Source organism: Hippopotamus amphibius, chromosome 1 (genome assembly GCF_030028045.1).
Source record: "Hippopotamus amphibius kiboko isolate mHipAmp2 chromosome 1, mHipAmp2.hap2, whole genome shotgun sequence".
NCBI classification, from domain to species: Eukaryota; Metazoa; Chordata; class Mammalia; order Artiodactyla; family Hippopotamidae; genus Hippopotamus; species Hippopotamus amphibius.
In genome coordinates, this window is record NC_080186.1 from 63,526,314 (window position 1) to 63,548,270 (window position 21,957).

At 35.3% G+C, this 21,957-nt stretch overlaps 1 protein-coding gene and 1 pseudogene across 20 annotated transcripts in view; both read right to left on the bottom strand.

Annotated features, from left to right (window-relative positions):
- ADGRL2 (adhesion G protein-coupled receptor L2) overlaps positions 1-21,957 on the bottom strand; it is a 266,132-nt gene that overhangs the window by 84,448 nt on the left and 159,727 nt on the right. The gene's annotated exons all lie outside the window — the stretch shown is intronic.
- On the bottom strand, positions 326-712 carry LOC130858564 (60S ribosomal protein L22-like; annotated as a pseudogene).

Sequence of the window (21,957 nt, forward strand, 5' to 3'; positions counted from 1 at the left end):
CAATTAAATACATTTGTTGCTCTATTTCTTTAAAACGTAAATATATATGAGAATGTTAGCATGAACAGACTATGGCACAATAATGTAGACTGTATGATACTGCCAAGAAAACTCTCAAAAGTACATGAGATGAATTAGCCAGGGTTCATACAATCACAAGCAGACATCTTTCTGGACAAATCAATTATTTTAATCAACGACTTACTGGAAGGGAGAAAATAAACATGGGCCAATTATGAAATCAAAAGAAAAACCTACATAAATTTTTTTTTGGTTCCTAAGTTTTATTTCAGAACTCATAGAAAATATTCCAGATAATTGAGTTTTAGTCCTCATTTTCCTCTTCTTCATCTTGATTAATCTAGAAGTAACACAATTCATAACTTTATTTGCTATTAGCAACTACTCGTAACCAACCACATAGATTATTCTTCTTCAAATATTTTTTGGTGAGATGTTTCAAATACCTTTTGAAAAAAGGCACCTCAGAAGTTATAGTAATCTTGTTTCTGCTTCTTTCAACTGTTATAATACCTACATCCAGATTCCCAGCTTTTCCATTCACTTTGATTCTTTCCTAAAGAAACTGCTCAAAATTGGCAGCATCCACGATTCCATCTTCTATAGGATGTGTGGTCAGGAGTAAACTTCGGAACCTGATTATTTTTTTGCCCCCCTTTGCCACAAGCTTTTTCACAGGCAGCAGTGGGTGGCAGAAAACACAAATTTTTAAGAAAAATGTAGATTGTTATGCTTTCCTTGGCCACTTCTCTCTAATTTTCTGAGAACTTCAAGGGGTATGGCTTCAAACTCTTTCACCAGCAATGGAACTTCAAATAAATTTGGAAAGTCTTAAATAAAACTATTGCAATTAATATTAATTTTTAAAATTCAATATTTTCACTAAGTAAATCTATGAAAAGGCAGAACAAAACCTATTCCTAAAAATACTTATTTGCATTTTTATTTATATCACATTAGTGACTTAAAATACTGAGTCACAGGAAGAAATCATTACAGGTATGACCACCATTTCTTCACTGCATTTCCTTTGTATATGAATTCATTCTTAACTGTTTAAACTGCATATTTTTCAGGACAATTTTTAAAATCACTCGCCAAGAGTATATGACTGACTCCCAAATATGACTTTGCATCAGAGTCACCTGGTAAGTATTTTTTAAAAGACAGATCCTCAAACTGTAATTCAGCCCCACTGAATCAGAATCTCTTGGTTCATATGAAGGTAGGAAATCTGTATCTGGGGAAGAAAACTTATTTATTTGCAACACGCTGATGTAATAACTAAGATGTGCCAAGAATTTTTCCAAAACCTTTTAAAACAGGTTTTCTCTATTACATATTTGTTGTCATCATCATATTTCCTCTTAATTCTCTAATATAGTTTTACTTTAATCTTTGAACATATTCATAGTAGCCACTCTGAAATGTTTATCTGCTAACTCTAACATCTGGGCCCATATCAGAGGCAGGTTTCTAAATGCTTTTTTTTTTTTATTATTTTTTAGGGGGTACACCAAGTTAAACCATCTGTTTTTATACACATATTCCCGTATTCCCTCCCTCCTTCGACTCCCCGCCCCCCCCCGAGTCCCCCCCACCCTCCCCATCCCAGTCCTCTAAGGCATCTTCCATCCTCGAGTTGAACTCCCCAGAGGCAGGTTTCTATTGACTGCTTTTTCTCCAGAGTATGGGTCAACTTTCCTGTTTCTCTGCATTATCTTGCAAATTTTTTGTTGTTGTTGAAAACTATACATTTTAAATAATATACTGTTAGCAACTCTAGATTTCTTCCCTCTGAGAATTGCTGCTGTTCTGATATTTTCTTTTTAGCCTTCGGACTGAACTTTAATATGCTGACTCTGTCTTCCCCTGTAGTTTGCAGCTGCTTTTTATCTTGTCGTTGTTGTTATTTTAATTTTTATTTTTATTTTCTAGCCTGACTTCCTAGAGATCACACCTGTCTCTGCACAGCTTAGTGCACAGCCAATGACTGAGCAAAGACTTTGCACAAAAACCATGAACCCGTAATAAGGTCTCCACCCTCTACTGATTGATCTGTGTGTTAGGGAGAGTTCAAAGTTCAAGCAGTTTTCAACTCAACCTTGGCTTTTTACTTTCTGCCACGTCCCCTCAAATCTCCTCTGCTATGTGTGTAGCTTCCTCAGTCAGTCAAAAATGCATAGAGAACACCTGGCTCTTTGGTTTCCAAGGTTTCCTGATTATGTTTCAGACTGGCCCTCAGTCTCCTCACGTGGGACCACCACCTCGGGTTAGCAGAGGTAGGGAGGGGTTCTCCCCATCTGTTCTCCACAGTGTTTACTACTGTTACTGGCAACACTGCTGGGCATGGGTTTCTACACTCTCCTCTAATCAAGTCAACTCTCCCTGGCAGCTCAGTCACAGATTTTCAAGGCCAACTTTGCTCTGATGAAACCAGCCACAATGACAGAGCCAAGGAGTTCAGGGTGGGGGTAAGAGCAGCCCCAGGCTAGAAGGCTTTAAACTTGAACTGTGTACCAAAAGTTCCATCAGTTTTTCATACAGAAATCCTTCCCAATCTCTTATTTGGCTCTAGTTAATTTCCAAAGCCCTAAAATGGTGGTTGTTGACAATTCTATTCAGTTTCATACCTGTTTGGGGGAAGAGGATTATGCCATCTTCTTCACCCCATCATCACTAGATATCCCTCTGAGGACTTCACAAATACTTACTGACTACAACTCCTTAAAACAACCATATGAGACAGGTATTATTATTATCGCTATTTTACAAAGGAGGAAATTGAGGCACAGAAAAATTACGTTTTCCAAAATCACACATCCACTAAGAATGAAATCAAGGTTTGAAACCCAATGCTTCAGCTCCCAAACTCACGTTCTTCAATGTTACTATACTGCCTCTCCAAATAAGAATGACAATTAGCAGCAGGTTTGGGGACTCCTGTTGTAGAGAACATAGTTAGCGTATACTGGGTGCCTCTAGTCCTAGAGGAAGAGGGGCAAGAAAGGAAATGGTTGTCTGATGGTCAAGTAGTCAATGAAATTGATCAGTCAACATAATCAACATAAAGAAATGCCCAAGTTAAAGCTTTTTAATCACACTATTACTATGACATTTATTCTAAGTTGTATCTTCAATCTATTTCTATTTCAACAAAGGAAAAAAGTAAGCATCCCAACAAGCAAAGTGTAATCTAATCCATCTGACAATGGAAGAAAAAATCTGCGGAAGGCCCTGTGAGCAAAAAATTCGTATTGCAGCTTTCTGCTATGCAAATGTGAACACTGCCAAATAGTGGTGCTTTAAGTAAAATGAACTGTTTTGCTCCATTTTCTCCACTCTGAACAAATAATTTTGAAAAGACACTTTCTTCCCCTCCCCTTCCCCCAAGCTATAAAGTGTCAAGCAATAACTCTCTGTGCTTTAGGCTAGTGACTGGAATAAATACCTCCTGGCAACAGGTGCAGTGACTTAGGACTGAAATCACTCACATTCAGGAGATAACTCCTAATAAACAGATGTACTGCTATGAGATGGGAATCTGAAAGACCAGAATCGAAATTCTAACACTAGATTTCGCATCATTTATGAGCATTTTTGCAGGAAAATATGCTACTCTGGCATAATGGTATACTGCTGTAAGTGTATGCTTGTGGTGGACTTCAAGCTCTTGATTAGGAACATTTTATTTTTCTAACATTGTCTCCATCAGTCTGCTCCTTGGACATTTCTGTAAAATCATACATTCCTATAAAGGACTTCTTATTACACTGTAATATAAAAACTTCAGCTTTTCTGGTCCTGCTTTCCTTAATTACTTTGAACTGAACCCTGTCATGGATGCTCCTGCTCATGCCAGCAAGGGTCCCAGAAAGCACCACTCCTTTTGATTATCAGGGTCCTCTATGGGACTGAGGCTGTGACTTCAAGCTCTACAGAAACATTAACTCAGGCCATAGTCTATTACCAGTGCTGGAATATCAAATCTCTGACTTATTCCTGTTTATATATGCTAATAAGATTTTTCCCTAAAATGGAAATAAGAAAAATACTTAAAAAGGAGGAGGTATGATTTCAACCAGGTTGAACTCTAGTTTAGATGCTTCCAGAAAACTTATTTCCATTTCATTTTAATTTAGGTGAAAAGAGAATGTTGAAAGTAAACCTAAAAGATAAATTATTTCGCTAACAGTTCAACTTTTTCATTTATCTCTGCATATTCAAGAGGTTATTGTAACAAAATTTTAAAAATCAAGGATGTATAGTAAAACTTACCTTTGTATACTAAAAGGCAATATGTTAAAAACTCACTCCATGTAAGTTTGCAGAATGTCACTCTACTGTTTTACTCTATGCATCCATTTTAAGAAATAACTTTATCAATCAAATCCTAAAATATCTAATTTTTTGTGTTCATTAACATATAATTCTTTAACCTTTCAGTATTATGTGAGGAGCCTAAACCATGACATGTGCACAGTACAAGAATCTATTTCACCTTTGAACCCGTGTTCAAGCCAAGAATAAAGAAAATAAAGGAATGCAATGTCATTTTCCAGCACTCTGGCCTTGAAAATGTCACAATCTGTGTGTTAAGTAAACTTGGTTAGCATGAAACACAAATCAAATTCTTACATAAATATGAAGTTCTTGCAAAAGAAAGTGTTCAAACAATTTAAGGTTAACTACAAAATAGTCAACTAACCATATATGAGTGATATGCCTTAGAGCTTCTTGTGTCATTCTGGTTTACAATTTTTTTTTTAAATTTTGGATATATATATTTTTTTTAACTTTTATTTTTTTAAGAACTTTTATTGAGATATAATTGACATACAATAAGCTGCATATATTTAAAGGATATATTTTAAATTATGAAGCATTTCAAACACAAATTTTTAAAGAAGAACGTTTATAGTGTCAAGTAAGATCAATTTATACACAGAATATTGATTTACATTGAAATACATGAAAATTCCTAATAAATAAATACATGATAAAAATACATAAGTAAATCCAATTATATAAACAGCAAGGGAAAAAAAGCTTTATCTCTGATTTGTTAAAAGTAACAAAATTCTAGACACTCTGGACACTCAAAAGGTAAAAATATATTGTCAGAATGCCATCAGCTATGATTACTCCTGAAAAGGCTCTCAATATTTTAAGTAGAAAGTATGCATTATAAGTTCTTCAAAACATTTGGAGATTAAATTCCTTATTAGAAAGAAATTGATATCTCCCACTTAAAAACTTGTAAATTATCCAGCACTGATAATTCATAAGTGCCATTAAAATACAGCAATTTAAAAGTTATAAAATACTAGCAGCGTAATACTGAACTTTAAAAGAAAAACTTGATAAGCATGCCTATTAAGAATAATATATGCCACAGACAGATGCTTTTAATAGTCTCAGCATAACTTCTTGAAAGTTCACAAATATACAGTACTTTCATTCTGATCTACTTTTAAAAATATCAGTGAATTTCATATTAAGCCTCAATATTACCCTTACTACTCAGTGCCTATGCTCTCTGCACAGGATGTTCTACTCACTTTTCTCTTAGGAAACAATTATTCTCCAAAATTCAGTTCAAGGCTCACGCAACAGTGTGGAAAGAAGAACCTGAGGTCAGGTTTGGGTCATCTATTTTCTCTCTTCCAAAAAATATTTATAAGCATCTACTATGTGCGTAGCACTCTCCCAGACACTTGGGATGTAAAAATGACAATGATCCCTGTGTCTGGGTAGCTTCCATATGGAGTGAGTTCTCCTTAACGAAAGGTACCATATCTACCTAGTTCATGATTACAATGCCAAACCTAACAAAGAGTCAGTTTACAGTGGTCTCTTTATGGTGGATATAAAATTAAGACATGCTAAAGAAATAGGAGTAGGAATGAAATGAGTGAATGAGCAATTATAAGCACCGCTATCAGAGGAGGCAACGTGTCCTATGCTTGTATTCCTCTCCTACCCAACTCTGAGCTGCTGAATAGAAAGAAACGAAACCCATTTATTTTTGTATCCTTAGTTTCCAACACACTGCATGATACATAGTCATTCACCTTTTGCTTAATTTTATTTTATGCATTATTTTATACTTTAATTCCTTGCACAAGAAGATATCAAATATACCCAAGAACACAAAATGAAGATATTTTTATAGAGGGGGAGAAAACACACACACCACAATTGTATCTTTTTATATATGTTAGTTTTAAAGTTTCTAGTTTTGGACTTGCCTGGTGGCACAGTGGTTAAGAATCCACCTGCCAAAGGCAGGGGACATGGGTTTGATCCCCGGACTGGGAAGATCTCACATGCCACGGAGCAACTAAGCTGGTGCGCCACAACTACTGAGCCTGCGCTCTAGAGCCCTAGTGCTGCAACTACTGAGCCTGCGTGATGCAACTACTGTGTGCCTAGTGTCCATGCTCTGCAACAAGAGAAGCCACCACAATGAGAAGCCCGAGCACTGAAATGAAGAGTAGACCCCACTCGCTGCAACTAGAGAAAATTCTATGCGCAGCAATGAAGACCCAATGCAGCCAAAAACTTTTTTTAATTAATAAAAAAATACAGTTTCTAGTTTTGAAGTTTAAGCTGTGTACATTATCAGAAAAGGTTTGATTTAAAAATCCAGATGTCAGGAGATTAAAAATATATATATAAATGTAACAAAGATGGCATCTTCACCAGAGTCTCCAAATCAGTGGCACTCAACTATGAAATACAACCTTAAATACCTGACCACCTGCTAGAGTTCAAAATCATCCAGGAGTTATGGTCACTGGTCATGTAAAAGCATCACAAAAACCAGTACAGCAACAGTACCACTCCCCTTTTCCTTCCCTCAGGGAAATATTAAACACTCTTAACATTCATTATTTTCTATAACTAGTTAAAACCAGTTTAACATTAATAAGTTACTATCAGAAATGCAATTTCTCAAGTCATTCACACTGCCCTATCAAATCAAAATTCACAAGTAATTCTGTATAAATCATTCACTGATAAAAACAACAACAACAGAAATGCAAGTCAAAGCCACAATGAGGTATCACCTCACACCAATCAGAATGGCCATCATCACAAAGTCTGGAAACAACAAATGTTGGAGAGGGTGTGGAGAAAAGGGAACTCTCCTGCACTGTTGGTGGGACTGTAAGTTGGTACAGCCACTATGGAAAACAATTTGGAGGTTCCTTCAAAAACTACAAATAGAACTACCATATGATCCAGTAATCCCACTCCTGGGCATATACCCAAAGAAAACCATAATCCCAAAAGAAACATGTACCATAATGTTTATTGCAGCACTATTTACAATAGCCAGGACATGGAAGCAACCTAAATGCCCATCAACAAATGAATGGATAAAGAAGATGTGGCATATATATAAAATGGAATATTACTCAGCTATAAAAAGGGATGAGATGGAGCTATATGTAATGAGGTGGATAGAACTACAATCTGTCATACATAGTGAAGTAAGTCAGAAAGAGAAGGACAAATATTGTATGCTAACTCACATATACGGAATCTAAAAATGGTACTGATGAACTCAGTGACAAGAACAAGGATGCAGATACAGAGAATGGACTGGAGAACTCGAGGTATGGGAGGGGGTGGGGAGTGAAGGGGAAACTGAGACGAAGTGAGAGAGTAGCACAGACATATATATACTACCAACTGTAAAACAGATAGTCAGTGGGAAGTTGTTGTATAACAAAGGGAGTCCAACTCGAGGATGGAAGATGCCTTAGAGGACTGGGAGGGGGAGGGTGGGGGGGACTCGAGGGGGGGGAGTCAAGGAAGGGAGGGAATATGGGGATATGTGTATAAAAATAGATGATTGAACCTGGTGTACCCCCCCAAAAAAAATAAAAAAATAAAAAATAAATTAAAAAAAATTAAACAACAACAACAAAAAACTAGAGAATAATCACAGAATAAGAAAATGACAATTTCATCATCTCTTCCAGTACAACTTATTTCTACTTCCACATTGATTATTTACTATAATCTTCTATTTTATTTTTTATTACCCTTCCTATTATCAGAAATTCCATTAGCTCCCCTCACCCCACCCAACCTCAGAATATATGTTCTTAAAAGTGGTTAAACAAAGCAACAATGCAAAAATATGAGCCTTGTTCCCTTATCCAGTGGCTCACCCCAAGCCATGCAAGCAAAAGGATTCTATTCCTTTCCTTTCAATGTATTATTAGTATGGTGAATACAACTACCTAGGGGTGGAGACCTCATTCAAAGTATTCCCCAGGCAGGGCTCCCAGATCAGAGAGTCAAAATTCAGATTCTAAGTCTTTTCATTAATATCTTGTATTTAAACATAAACAATATTTAAAAAAAAAAACCCAAACCCACAAAAAAACTATTAACCATAATCTGATTTTTTAAAAGGTACATTTAAGTTAAATAACAAGAGGGACAACAATGTATATAAGACTTTCACCTCAATTAACTTTTATTTGGCAACAATAAACTCTAAAGGTGTGAAGAAGTTACCAGTGTTAAAACCAGCTTCCTCATAAAAGGCATCTATAAGGGGGCCAATTAATACCAATTCTAAAACTTCTTTGAGTTAACTACATTGAAACTGCACTGAAACCACCCACTCATTTCTCTCTTTCCCAAACAGGAATCCAAAGGTAATCACATTCAACTACTGCTGACTCAAGCATCGTGGAAGAGAAAGGCATTACATCTCCACACACATTCCTATGAGGTATTTATTTCTCACTTCAGGTAGGCAAGATTAACACAGTCTAAAACCAGTCTCAACTCTTATCCTGATTTTTCACAAATTGTTACCCACACTAACACTTTCATCATTTAAAGAGTGTCAGGCTTTTAACCTTTTCCCCACTGAAGAAGGGAGACATTTCATGTCTTTCTTCCTACAAGCCATAAAAGGCACCCTTTCCCTAAAACCTCAAAGGACTTTAGGAAGTTGGGGCTTTAAAAAAAATTTATTTAACTCAACACACTAACACTATCGAAGATGACAGAAAGCCTTTTCTGCTAGAGGTGAGAAGGCATTTTCCAATAGGGTTCTAGAAAAAGAGATTTTTTCTGAGGTCCTTTCCCAGCTCAAAAAAGTAACTCATGAGACCAAAGTTTTCTCCCTTTTCCCCAAAACGATGCTTAAAATTTTACTCTAAATTATACTACAGGGACTTCCCTGGAGGTCCAGTGGTTAAGTCTTTGCCTTCAAATGCAGGAGGTGCCAGTTCAATCCCTGGTTGGGAGTTAAGATCCCACATGCCTCAGCAGCCAAAAACCAAAACATAAAACAGAAACAATATTGAAACAAATTCAATAATGACTTTAAAAATGGTCCACATTAAAAAAAAAATCTTTAAAAATAAATACATAAATAAATTATACTACATACATGGAATTTCTTAAACCCCAAACTAGACTGTAATTACTAACAGTCTTTCTTTCTAAATAAAGGCTATTTTTTATCTCATGAATCAGTTGAAAAAATTTCTAAAATATACACAGAGTTATTGGAATAACTAACCAAGTTGGCAATAAACTATATAAAACAAAAATTTAAGAATTTTCTCCAGTGAACACTGTACTACTGTGCTGTTACATTTTTCAATGTTCCTGGACCAATTAAAAACTGCAAAATAAATGAAACCAAATGCAGTCATGAGCCCATTCTGTGAACTTTGCTTCAAAATGTAAACTCAAAATAATCAAAACCACCTCCAAATGGAAAACAGCACTTCAAAGTTATCTCTTACTAACATCTTTGGCACCCCCACCTAAACACATCAAGTGCTTATTCATTCATCCACCTGTATTTGTGTCCTTAGCACATTTTAATTTCCCCACTAGATTATCCTGAAATATGAATTTTTTTGAATTTATGAATTTTATGATTCATAAAAATTATGAATAGAAACTCATAATTCTCAAAAACAAAAAACAAACAAAAAAAGTAAAGAAGAAACTTGAAATTCTCAAGCTGAAGGCAACTCCACCACTTCCACAAACTACAGAAAGCCCACTCAGGGATAAAAAGTTCTCCCTGACAAAGAGATGACTTTTAGAAGTATTCTACTGTGATACTCTGAGTGAAAACAGACACCGCTTTCCAAACTGGTATGAAGGTTATCATATAATTCCTTAAATGACATTATAATGACGTTGATTCCATGGGTGGTTTCAGTGTTATTATTTGGGCATTGTGATGCTGAGGTTTGTTCCACTTTTAATGAAAAGATGAGGTTTTAAAGAACACAAACTATTCTCAAATCTGTGTCACCAGAGCACTCGGGGAGGGAGGCGGGGGTGGGAGGGATAAATTTAATCTGACATTGTACAGCAAAAATGCTGCCTTAAAAAAACAAATACTACTACTTTTCTGCAGAGTTAAAATTTTATCCTTTCTTGTATTTAACTGCCAAGATGAACAACAAGAGAACAAGGAAAAGCACAGTAGCAGATCCAAGTGTATAGACCCTGCCCTCACATACACAGCCCAGTGTCATCTTTCATACTTGCTCCCCATAGGTACCAATACTGTAGAGGCAATGGAGCAGTTCCAACTTCTGGATTCAGACATTCTAATGAATGATAAGGAACTGTAGGAAAGAATAGGTTTTTAGGAACCCTGTTTCAGTCCCCGTTGTTATGCCTCAATGTACTACTCTAATGTCCCTTCCCTGGTACTTTAAATGTTTACTTCCCTTTACAACCTCAAATACTTTAAATTTCACCCTTATGAAGCTGAATGTTGCCAGATAAAAAAGCTTCCTTACTATTAAAAAAAAGAAAAAAGAAAGGCTTGATAAGAGTCTCAAAAACAAGTGCTTCTTATCAGAAAATGAGAGTAAGTTTAGGTGAATCTGATTTATAATAACAACAGGCATGTTTTAGAAAATTACATCTCCCAAGATAAACTGTCTAAGCAAATACCACAAAGTTTAAATACCTTATATAAGAAGTGCTCACAAATCATGATTATCAATTTCAAAGTGGGTAGAGAAAAAAAAAAAGAAAATGAAATAAACATAAGTAACAAACATATACAATGCTCAATTTAATCAGTAAGAACAAAAGGAGGCAAAAAATAAAATGTGATGAAATTTTCTCCTATCAAATTACCAAAAATCTATTTGTTTGAGTATTGTAAAACACACAGCCTCACATATTTCTGAGATTACAAACTGATACAGTCTTTCTGAAATGAGTCTTACCAAGTTTCTTTTGTAAAAATATGTTCTGAAAAGAATCCAACATTTGACAAAGACTTGGATAAAAAGACATTCATAATAATGAAAAGTTTGAGACAAACTAAAGAATCAAAATAGTAAAATGGCCAAAAGTACACTGATAAAATAGAATGATGCAATCCTAATAAACAATATTATAAATAAGTAATAATAAATATTATAAATAATACTTCAATAAAAATATTTAGTGATTTGGGAATGTGTTCCTAGAAAATTATGCAAAAGAATATATACATGAATATACAGGGAAAAAAAGAAACCCACAGGACTTCCCTGGTGGTCCAGTGGTAAAGAATCCACCTCCCAATGCAGGGGACATGGGTTCGATCCTTGCTCAGAGAACCAAGATCCCACATGCCACGGGACAATTAAGCCCGTGTGCCACAACTACTGAGCTCATGCGCCTCAACTAGAGAGCCCACGTGCCCTCAAACTACAGAGCCCACGTGCTCTGGAGCCTGAACGCCACAACTAGAGAGAAGCCCAAGCGCTGCAACGAATATCCCACTTTGCTGCAACTAAGATGCGACACAGGAAAAAAAAACTTTTTTTTAATAAACAAAAAGAAAATAAAGTAAATAAATTTTTTTTTTAAAAAAAAGGAAGAAAGGAAGAAAAGAAAGAAAGAAAGAACCCAGGAAGCAGAAACTGTTTTTTGGGATAATAGTGACCAGCTCATCCAAAACAGCTGGGCTCAGCAATCAGGGAGGTGATGAAAACTGGCCACCAAACTTGAGGTGCCAAGAAGCAGAACTTGGATTAAAGTGAGCAGGAGAACAAAACGGCACTCTGCCAAGTAGGATGAAAATCCTGTTCGCGTTTTGGGGAATGATCTGAAAATATACCATCTCTCACCCTGAGAATCAAAGTGTTTCCTTAGACCTTCCTGGTTCTGAGCTATGGGACTCTGTACACCAGATGCCTATGTGGACAAGGTGGTTTTTCCAAAGACTGGATATATCCCTACTCCTTACATCATAATTCCCTCTTTGCATCTGAGATATATTTTCCTTGGGTGGTCTGTGCCCAAACACATTGATTCAATAAGGAAAGAAATATTTTGCTAAAGCAAAGCCTGTCTCCTATAGATTACATGAGTTTTTCCTACTCCTCACCTCTTCCAACTCATGATGGCCTTCCTGCTGCTCCTTCCAAATTTCCCCCGACTCAGTCCAGGCTTCTTCCCAGTACATCCCATGGTTGCCACTTTGTTACTACATGCTGAAAGGCGAGTGAGTGATCTATTTTTGTGGAATTAACTACTTATGTAAAAGAAAGACGCAAATGATACCTGTGACACCAAGGTGTTATGTAGGAAATTTCAATAATTTATTTTTTCATGCAACTTACTAAAATGTAGTTAATCTGATTACACTATGGAACTGAGTCAATAAGTTATTCGTAATCTAAAATACAATATGTGCATTCCTGCTTTTGTAACTTTCTGAATGCCATTCTCTCCACTTGGAATTATCTCCTGTATGCTGTTTCAGGGCCCTCCTCTCATTTAAGGGCTCAAAAGCTTCCCTCTCTTAAAGCCTTCCCCTGCAGAAGATACAGCATAAAACTATTATGAAACTAACAAAAACCAGACTTGATTCAGAGACAGGATGGTACTTTTGCACTTATACAAATTATGTGCACAAGACTCGTCAAATCATATTAACAAATGTTAGGCTTTTCAAAGAGAAGTAATGTATTGCCAAAGGAAAAGAGCATTAAAGGAGGGGTCACTAGCTATCACAGTGCCCCACATGTACCACTCTTGTACACTGAGTCTGAATGAGAAGGCAAACAGAAGAGCCACCACATCCAGATTCCTACAGATGCCCCAAGAACGCGGAGACAAAGAACCACCCTCGTGCTTTTTAGTGAGATGCTCCCTCCACCTCCCTGGCGATGTGTACTTCTGACTTCCAGTGTCTGCTCTGCACTGCAACAGTATTCTGTAACCTTGTCAACCACATTCACTTGCAGAAAAGTACTCACTAACATCACATAGGCTGGCTAATGTGCTTGCTTCCTGTGTGCTTTAAAATCTAGTCGTTGGCTGTACATATATCTTGAAAGTCTTAGTCTTCTGGAACAAGAAGGCTTATTTCTGGGAACTTCTTAATCATAGGCGATCTTGCAGATGTACACTGTTCAGCACAGAACATCTAGATTTGAACCCGACTCCTATTTACTAGCTGAGTGATACTGCTCAGAGGTAAAACTCTGTATTTCAGTTTCCTTTTCTGTAAAACTGGGATAACAGCTCCTATGTCTTATAGGGTTTTGTGAGGATTAAATAAGTAACTACATGTAAAGTATTTAAAAGAGTGCTTGACAAGTATGAAGTACTCAATTTTGTCAACTTACTATTCTCAAAAGTGTTGCAATTGACACCTTGTCATAAATTCTGGGTTCCACCTCCAGTAAACTAAGGAAACAGCCTAACTGGTTAAATCATGAACCAGATATAACTGAATAACTCATTCTATGTAGATAATTTGCAGATTATGAAATCATAATTATAGGTAATGAGAAATAAGCTAGTCCCTGTTGTTCTCATCTGTCTCTCCTAGGCTTCCTTTGAGGGCACAAAGTTCACTCGCTGTGCATGTACACACAGATAAACAGACAGGTCAGGAAAAGGGACCACGACTTGCAAGGATTCAGAGTACCTAGACACAATGTACATTATCTCAATTATCACTATAATTTGGCTGAATCCACAGAATCCTGGCTGTTTAGTGAATTCATACTCATTCCTTTTTAAGATCAGAAACAGGAAAAACCTCTTAGATGAGTTTTCTCTGACCACACACCAGCTAACTCACCTCACCACCTAAACTGTGTCATAATTCTGACAATACATACATGGACACTCTGCGCTGCCACATGGCTGCAAACTGATCCACTTATATGTCTCTCCTTTTAAGATTAAATATTCCTTGAAGGCAGGAATAGATACTTACTTCTGTTTTTATCCCAAGAACCTAGCACAGTGTCTGGTTATAGTAAGCACTTAATACATATGTGATGTTAATTTTACAGCTCAGAAGATGTTGGCTCTGGGGTATTTATCCAAGGTCACATTACTACAAAAGGAATATGTGGCCTTAGTGCTCCTCTCACTATACCACAGTATCTTGTCAAGTCCTATCAGTAGTTATTTTTGAGTTTCAAGGCCACTTCATGTCAGCACCTTTTTAGCCTATTTTACCATCGGCATCTCTGCAATTCTAAGAAGTCCCTCAAAACCTTCCTAGGTATTTAAAATAAACCCATCAAATGTACATTAAAGTGACATACTAATGAATTTTTTACAGATTTTCCAGAGGTTACATTAAACTTGTTTTGTAAACTATATGTTTGAATACATAATTCCTCACCTAGTAATTTGTGTGTTAACACAAGTTGAAATTTTATTTGGAAATCTGATAGGCAAAATTTTAGTCAGCCAAAGGTTAGTAATAAACATTTGAATGATGAAAACTTTGTTACATGTAATATTATTACAATTTTTTCTGAGCATTCAGATGTCAGTATTGTTTATTACCTAAACCAAATGATCAAAGACTATAAAAAACCTCTGTAGGATTCAAAAGAAATAGACTAAAAGGTTCTATATCCTGGTCTATTGCCTTGTTCACCTTTGCTTTCAGTGTCTAGCACAAAGTCACACTGTTGAATAAATTAATCCTTTTACTAAAATTCCATTTTATTATGTCTGAGGAAACATGCTTGCCCACACATTACTTTGTAATAAGTGTATATTGGAAGTCTGTATGAGTATTCCCTCCAGAAATTGGAAGAAAGAGATGGTTCTACATAGGGAGCCACACATTGTTTTCCTAAGCCATACAGAACCCAGCAGAGTGTGCTTTCTGGAGCTGGAAAACAACTGCTTAAATTTTTAGGTAGGTGTTTTCATCTCTCCTAGACCCCTGTATTTCACTAACAATTTTACCTGAAGCAAAATAATCAGATATGCCCACTGTTTCCAAATATTCTTACCATTCATTCACTTTTTCACACTCACTATGTGCTAAATGTTATATGATCTGCAAAAATGGGAGATGTCATGTCAAAAATCTAACATCAATAACCTCATTAACAGAAATTATATAACTATCTTTAATAGCAACTCCACTACCTTTTCAGGGAGAACTAGGAATTTCTTCACGATATCTTCCCAGCATCCATCATACTGTAATTTGAATTCATATGCTTTCTGACTAAAGATGGAAAAGTCTGTATGAAGGTATAGATAGTTTTTACTCTGTTCACAACCATAATTACAGCACCCAATAAGGTGGGTACTTAATAAATATTGCATATGTTAACATGCCAGCATAACCTATCGTATGTCTAAATGCTATCAGATCAAATTTTAATTTCTCACAATAACTTCATTTTTAATCTTTTAATTCAATTTTCTATGAATTCCCCTGCTTTTACTGTATATATCAGTTTTTTGGTCACTTAAACATCATTGAAATATTCATTGAGTGGTCACTATGTGCTAAATAAGCAAGACATAGTATACTAAAAATAAATTTTTCAGTTTCTACTTTTAAGCACTTCAGTCTTAAAAGTATGACACAGAGCACCTCATATAGTGAGAGAAAGGTGAATGATTTCACAAAAGATAGAAAACTATCTCAACAGGAAGGTGTCCAGGAAGGGTCTTCAGGAAAGGCAGTTTTAAAATCTTCAATATCAAGAATACACAAACTGAAATAGGTAATAAGGATCTGACCAGAAGTGAAATGACAGAAAGACAACATCAAGGTCACTTTTTAACCTATTACCATTTTTAATTGTAAGAGCTTGCATTAAAAAAAAACTACAATATATGGATGGCATAATTGAATGTATCCTGTCAAAACATTTGCTTTCACTATAGCTTTTGTTTAATCAACAAAACTAGCCTCATTTCAGTCATTCAACATTTCACATAAGTTTACTTGGGTATTTTGCAAAGGTATCAAAAACTGCTCAGTATTTCTAATACACCAAAATAAAACTCAATGTACTGAGAAACAATAAAATTCAATTAATGTGTGTATAAGGACTACGAAACTAATTTTAATTTTACTGTTTTTTTTGTTTTTTTGTTTTAATGTTTGTTTATTTATTTCTTTATTTATTGGCTGTGTTGGGTCTTCTTTGCTTCACACAGGCCCTCTCAGCTGTGGCGAGTGGGAGCCACTCTTAGTTGCAGGCTTCTCACTGCAGTGGCTTCCCCTGCCGTGGAGCACGGGCTCTAGGTGCCCAGGCTTCAGTAGTTGCGGCACTCGGGCTCAGCTGCTGTGGAGGACAGGCCTAGCTGCTCCGCAGCATGTGGGATCCTCCTGGACCAGGGCTCGAACCCGTGTCCTGTGCATTGGCAGGCAGTTTCTTAACCACTGCGCCACCAGGGAAGTCCCTAATTTTACTATTTATCAAGAGGACTTTGTGACTCACTGTTTACAGCCCCCACCCTCATCATTTCATGAGTGGCTCTTCTGAAATTCTCTCATGACTCATCAACTCTGTACTTTGAGTCATTCTCTACTTCAGTTCAAAAACCACTCTGCTACCTTTATCCTTCTAAAAACCAATCTAATTCTAGCAGGTTTAATAGGTTTGACAGCTCACCCAGGTCTTCAGGATAAACTCCAAATGCCCAAGTATGACATGCAAGACCTCTTCCCTTTCTAGTCACATTCAAAGTGTCCAGACTCATCTCTTTCAATTCTCTACCCCAAATGAATAAAATCACACTCATCTTTCAAGGATATAGTCTAACACAATGGGGTATTTTCTGAACTTGATGATCAGAACTAATCACTTGCTCTCTATGCTCTCACAGTTTTTAGAAAGGCCTAAATTATTAGTAATTAGGAATAATTACAATTTACATAGGTACTATTTCTCTTAGACTATCAAGTCTTGCATCTTCCTTAATAATCTTTTTGTTCCAAAAATATCTGCAAGTGATAAGTTCTATTTTTTTAAAATTGCAATCTAAGAAAAATTTAAACATTTAAAGTTTCATTTGGGGGTGTTGTAACTGGGAGAGACTTTTAGGCTCACCCATCCAGTATTTCTTTACACACACACGCACACACACGTTTACACACAGGCATAATACTCTATACCAAAACAATACACTTATTGGGTTCACACATAATTAATACAAATTTCATGAAAGAGTATTCTTATCATATATAATGTCCTCCATTTGCTATTCGGTTTACTTTAAGTGCTGGTCATAATGCACTAAATACTATTTTCACAAATCGATAATGGGTGGTACTCTACAATTTAAAAAGCACCAATCTAGTCCAAATCCTTAAATAAAGAAATAGGAGCCCAGGATCATTACATAAAATCCCAGAGCTTCCTGAACAAATGTTAGACACCATATTCTAAGACGCTGGTCACAATGCCTAGGCAATTGTTTTGCACATTCTCAATTTTGTATTCTATCAATTGGTTAAGTAAGAAATCTAAAGCTTCCAATGGATACTCAAAGCTATATTCTGGATAAAGTAATGATCCTCCTCACATCACATTTAATATCACATAAATTTACATATAATAATCCCTATTAAACATACAAAACATATACTCAGAATGTCTATCTTAGGCTAATTACACTAGGGGGCACTTTTCAATATCTCTAGACTTCAGGATTAAGTGCATCTTTCTAAAAAAGTGTGTCACATTCCTGGAATTTCAGAGCGATGGTCTTTTAATCCATTACCAGCTTTCTACCAAGGGATTACTGTCTTGTTTTTCTTACATTAATTATATATAGAATCCTCAGGCAGAAATTCTGACAGAAAGAATGTAAACGAGCTAAGCAGATGCTATTTTTAATTAAAAACAGTACATGAAAATATTTCATTTTGAATAGGAATTCAATAAAAGTTTCTAATTATTCTTATTTGGCAGGTTTTGTTGTTTAAATAAAAACCACATTTTAAAAAGCTTATCACATTGATTATTAACGCAGAATAACTAGTCAACTTAGAACTTCATCTGCGAAGGTAAGAAGTATCTAAGGAATATTTGGGAAGAGAAAACAGAGGAAATACAAACTTATCTGATGGTTAACTTGCTCTGAGAAGTTGAACTTTTGCTTTGTAGCAAAAAAGTTGATTACTACCAAATTTAAAAGACTATAATTTGGGCAATATAAAAGGCATGTGATTATGCAGATGATTGCAAAGAAATAACGTGTATTTTACACCTAAAATGATACACAAAATACAAATCAGGTACAAACTGTTTTAAACTGCTTTCAACAAAAAAGGTAAAATTCACTTGTTGCAAACATGCTCCTTTGACGATTCCCAGGGGCATTCTTATTATTAAGTTTTTAGTTAGTGTTGATCAACGTCACCCAACATAAGATCCTTTTAGTTTCAGTTAACTGTCATCTAAGTGACCTGCCTAGAAATTCACAAAGCTAGAGAGGGTAAGCCTAATTTGTCCCTGTTTTCGAGTAACATCAGTTTGGGACTGTTTCAGTGTACATTTTAACAACAGTAATAGGGTATTCAATTTTGGGGGGGTGGAGAATTTATGGAAATCCCAATGCGTAATTAAATAACAGAATGAGGTTCTGAAGTAGTAAATAATAAATCACAATGAATCCTCAATCTGGTTGTCAAGGAAACAACTTTGCCTTTGCCATAATTGCTGTGATCCCCATCCTGCCCTTTTTGACACCCAGCCTTATCATGCATGCTGGTCAGAGACTGAGAAAGTAGCTTTTCTCTTCCTCTCAGGCAATCACGTAACACGCATTGAGTTTGACTGAACAGGGCCATGCGACCATACAAATGCTGAATTCAAGGCCTTTCCTTTTCTATCTGGAGACAGTAATTAACTAGTAAGCAGCAGTATATTTCTTTCAAGCTTTAGATAAGAAATGGGACCATGTCGCCTTGGCAGGTTTTCGCAGCTGTGTTTGCAGAAAGTTTCTACTAACTTACTGATTTATTGTCAGAAGACCTGTTTGTGAACCAGTAATCATTAATGTTAAAGTTAATGCTAAAGTTAATGTTATCACTAATGTTAAACATCAATTTTTTAATTCCTTTGAAAATAAAGATCAAATATTAGGTTTAATAAGATAAATATTTACATTAAAACATAACATTTAATATTTATAAACCAAATATTATAAATAAAACAGTAAAAGCAGTGCCAAATATGTATTATCAGCTCAAATGGTTTACTTAACTTTCTCCTCCTTACTTCTATTTTTGTATATTGGTCATTTTTAGTAACTATTATAAAATAAAATCCTGGAATAAATAGGCAGTTTTATGTCTCTAATTCCATACACTGCTTCCATTGTTTTCTATTATTTTGATTTCTTTAACTAGACTTTATTAAAAACATATGTTTTCTAATATAATCCTAATTTGCTTTCAAAAGAATTTCTTGAGTTCATTTTACTGTGTATTCTGGAACTCTCAATTAGATCATTCCATTTTGAAACTCTCCCTACTCACTTCAACTACTAAATGGTATAAAAGTAAAATTACCAGTGTACCTTCTAATGTTATCGATATACACTGAAATCAAAATTATCTTCCTCATCAGCAGGACAACTTCCAAAATTCAATGTATGTATTCATTCTTTCCTCTTTTATTTACTTAAACTCAACATTGGGTCACACACAAACCCTGTTTCTCTAGAGCTGGTCACACTTAACTAGCAATAAAGATAATAACACTGACTACAGAGTATTTTATGAAAGAATGCATACGTAGTGTTTAGCTCTGTTCAATACCTGTTTACTCACAAAGCAGTCGATAAATTTTAGCTTTCAACAATAATGGCAATTTCCACATTTTCAATTTAAAATTAAAATACCCGGCAGTAAATTGTACAATTTGGAAGAGCAGGTCAGAAAGTTTGGTAAAATGTTAGTAACAAAAAATTCCACAGCAGCCTCTAGGAAAGTGTATTCACTCAACGTATAGTTCCAGGAAGAAAAAGTTGTAAAGACTCTTTAATAAATCATTCACGGACACGAGGTTGTTTAATTGGGATAAGCAACAAAGAAAATAGTTTCAACTGAAAACAGAAAAAGTGTCTTAATCCAAAACACTTATGAGCATAAAAAAACTGCAAGGTTAGAAATGGAAAAATAAAATTGAACTGGCTGATACTTGGAAGAAGATCTAGAATCAATGTTTGGTACAAATATCAGTAGAAACCCAGTAAGTTGCCAGGACATATTAATCTCATACTATGGAATGTATTGTTGAAATATTTTCTCCCCGTTTTTTTATCTTACTTCAAATAAATGGATTTACTTATTTTCTTTTAGAATTAGCATCGATAAAACTTCCTTGAAAATAGGAGGGTATTTATGCTTCTTCAAAAATTGACATCAAAGCTATATAGTCAAAGCTTGATTATTCATGCAAATAGATGTGAAAAGAACATGTTCCCAAGTGTTCCTATTGGCTCCACTAAAGGAAGACTCAAATGTCACTAACCTGACATTTGAGTATTGTTTATCTGATTTTCTTGATTCATTTGTTAACTTAAAAACAAAATTACTTTTGTAGTACTTTAGTACTCAGGTAATATTAGAATGTTACACCTTTTTAAAATTCTCTGCCTAAGTTCTCTCCATATAAAATATACATCATCCTGAAAATAAACTGCATAACTTCTCAGACTAAAGCAGCATTCCCCATAAAATCCTTACTCTCCCAAAGAAACACACCATACCTTAACTGGGGAAGTTAATTATGTGCTTTGGTTTCACAAACCAACTGCTGTTGCCAGCTGCATTCTAAATAAGAGTAAATACAGACAGTTTGAGCTGCCAACAAAAGACATAATTGAGTAGAAAAAATGCTGTCAATAAAACATGGCTACAACATTTAAAACTTTGAAAACAAATAGAGCCAACCAGATTTGGACTACATTGTATATAGTCAATACATCTCAACCACTAACCGATTGGGTCAAATAAGAATAATGTATTAATAAAAGAAAGTTCACTGAAACATATTTGTGGTGAAATAAAGTTTTATGTAAATGAAGGTTAAATCAGATCGTTGTTTAGTTTTTCTCAACAAGAATTACGCAAAAAAATAAAGCTCTACATAAAATGATTGAGGGTCTATTTTTCTAACTCTGCTCTTTTAGCTACACTGGAGACTGATTCTTTCCATACAATGGCTATGTTAGGTGTAAATTATCTACTGGAACTAGTTGAAAGGGGCTAGGAGAGCATCTTATGAGAACAGGCTCCACAGTTTTCAATTTGATATGCCCTGGATACAAAAGGCATTTAATATCTCCCTCAGGTGCATCTTCTAACCAGAAAGTTAACTTGTGTATTTACAATGTTTCTAAGTTTTCAAACTGCTTTCACATTTGCTATGTCATTATCCACATAAACAGCTCTGCTTGTTTGGGCATGCGTTGCAAAAAGCATGATATTTTTTTTTTTTTTACTGCAAAATAAAAAGTTTTTTTTAACTGTAATTTGTTAGATAACAACGACTTTCACTCTGATGAATGCCAAAAGGGCTTAGAATCTACGTAGTGCATTTTAATTATTAGGAATATATTTGGCATGACAAAATCCTTCAACTGGTTTGCTAGAAAGCAGTGTATCTCAGTGACAGCAGAAATCAG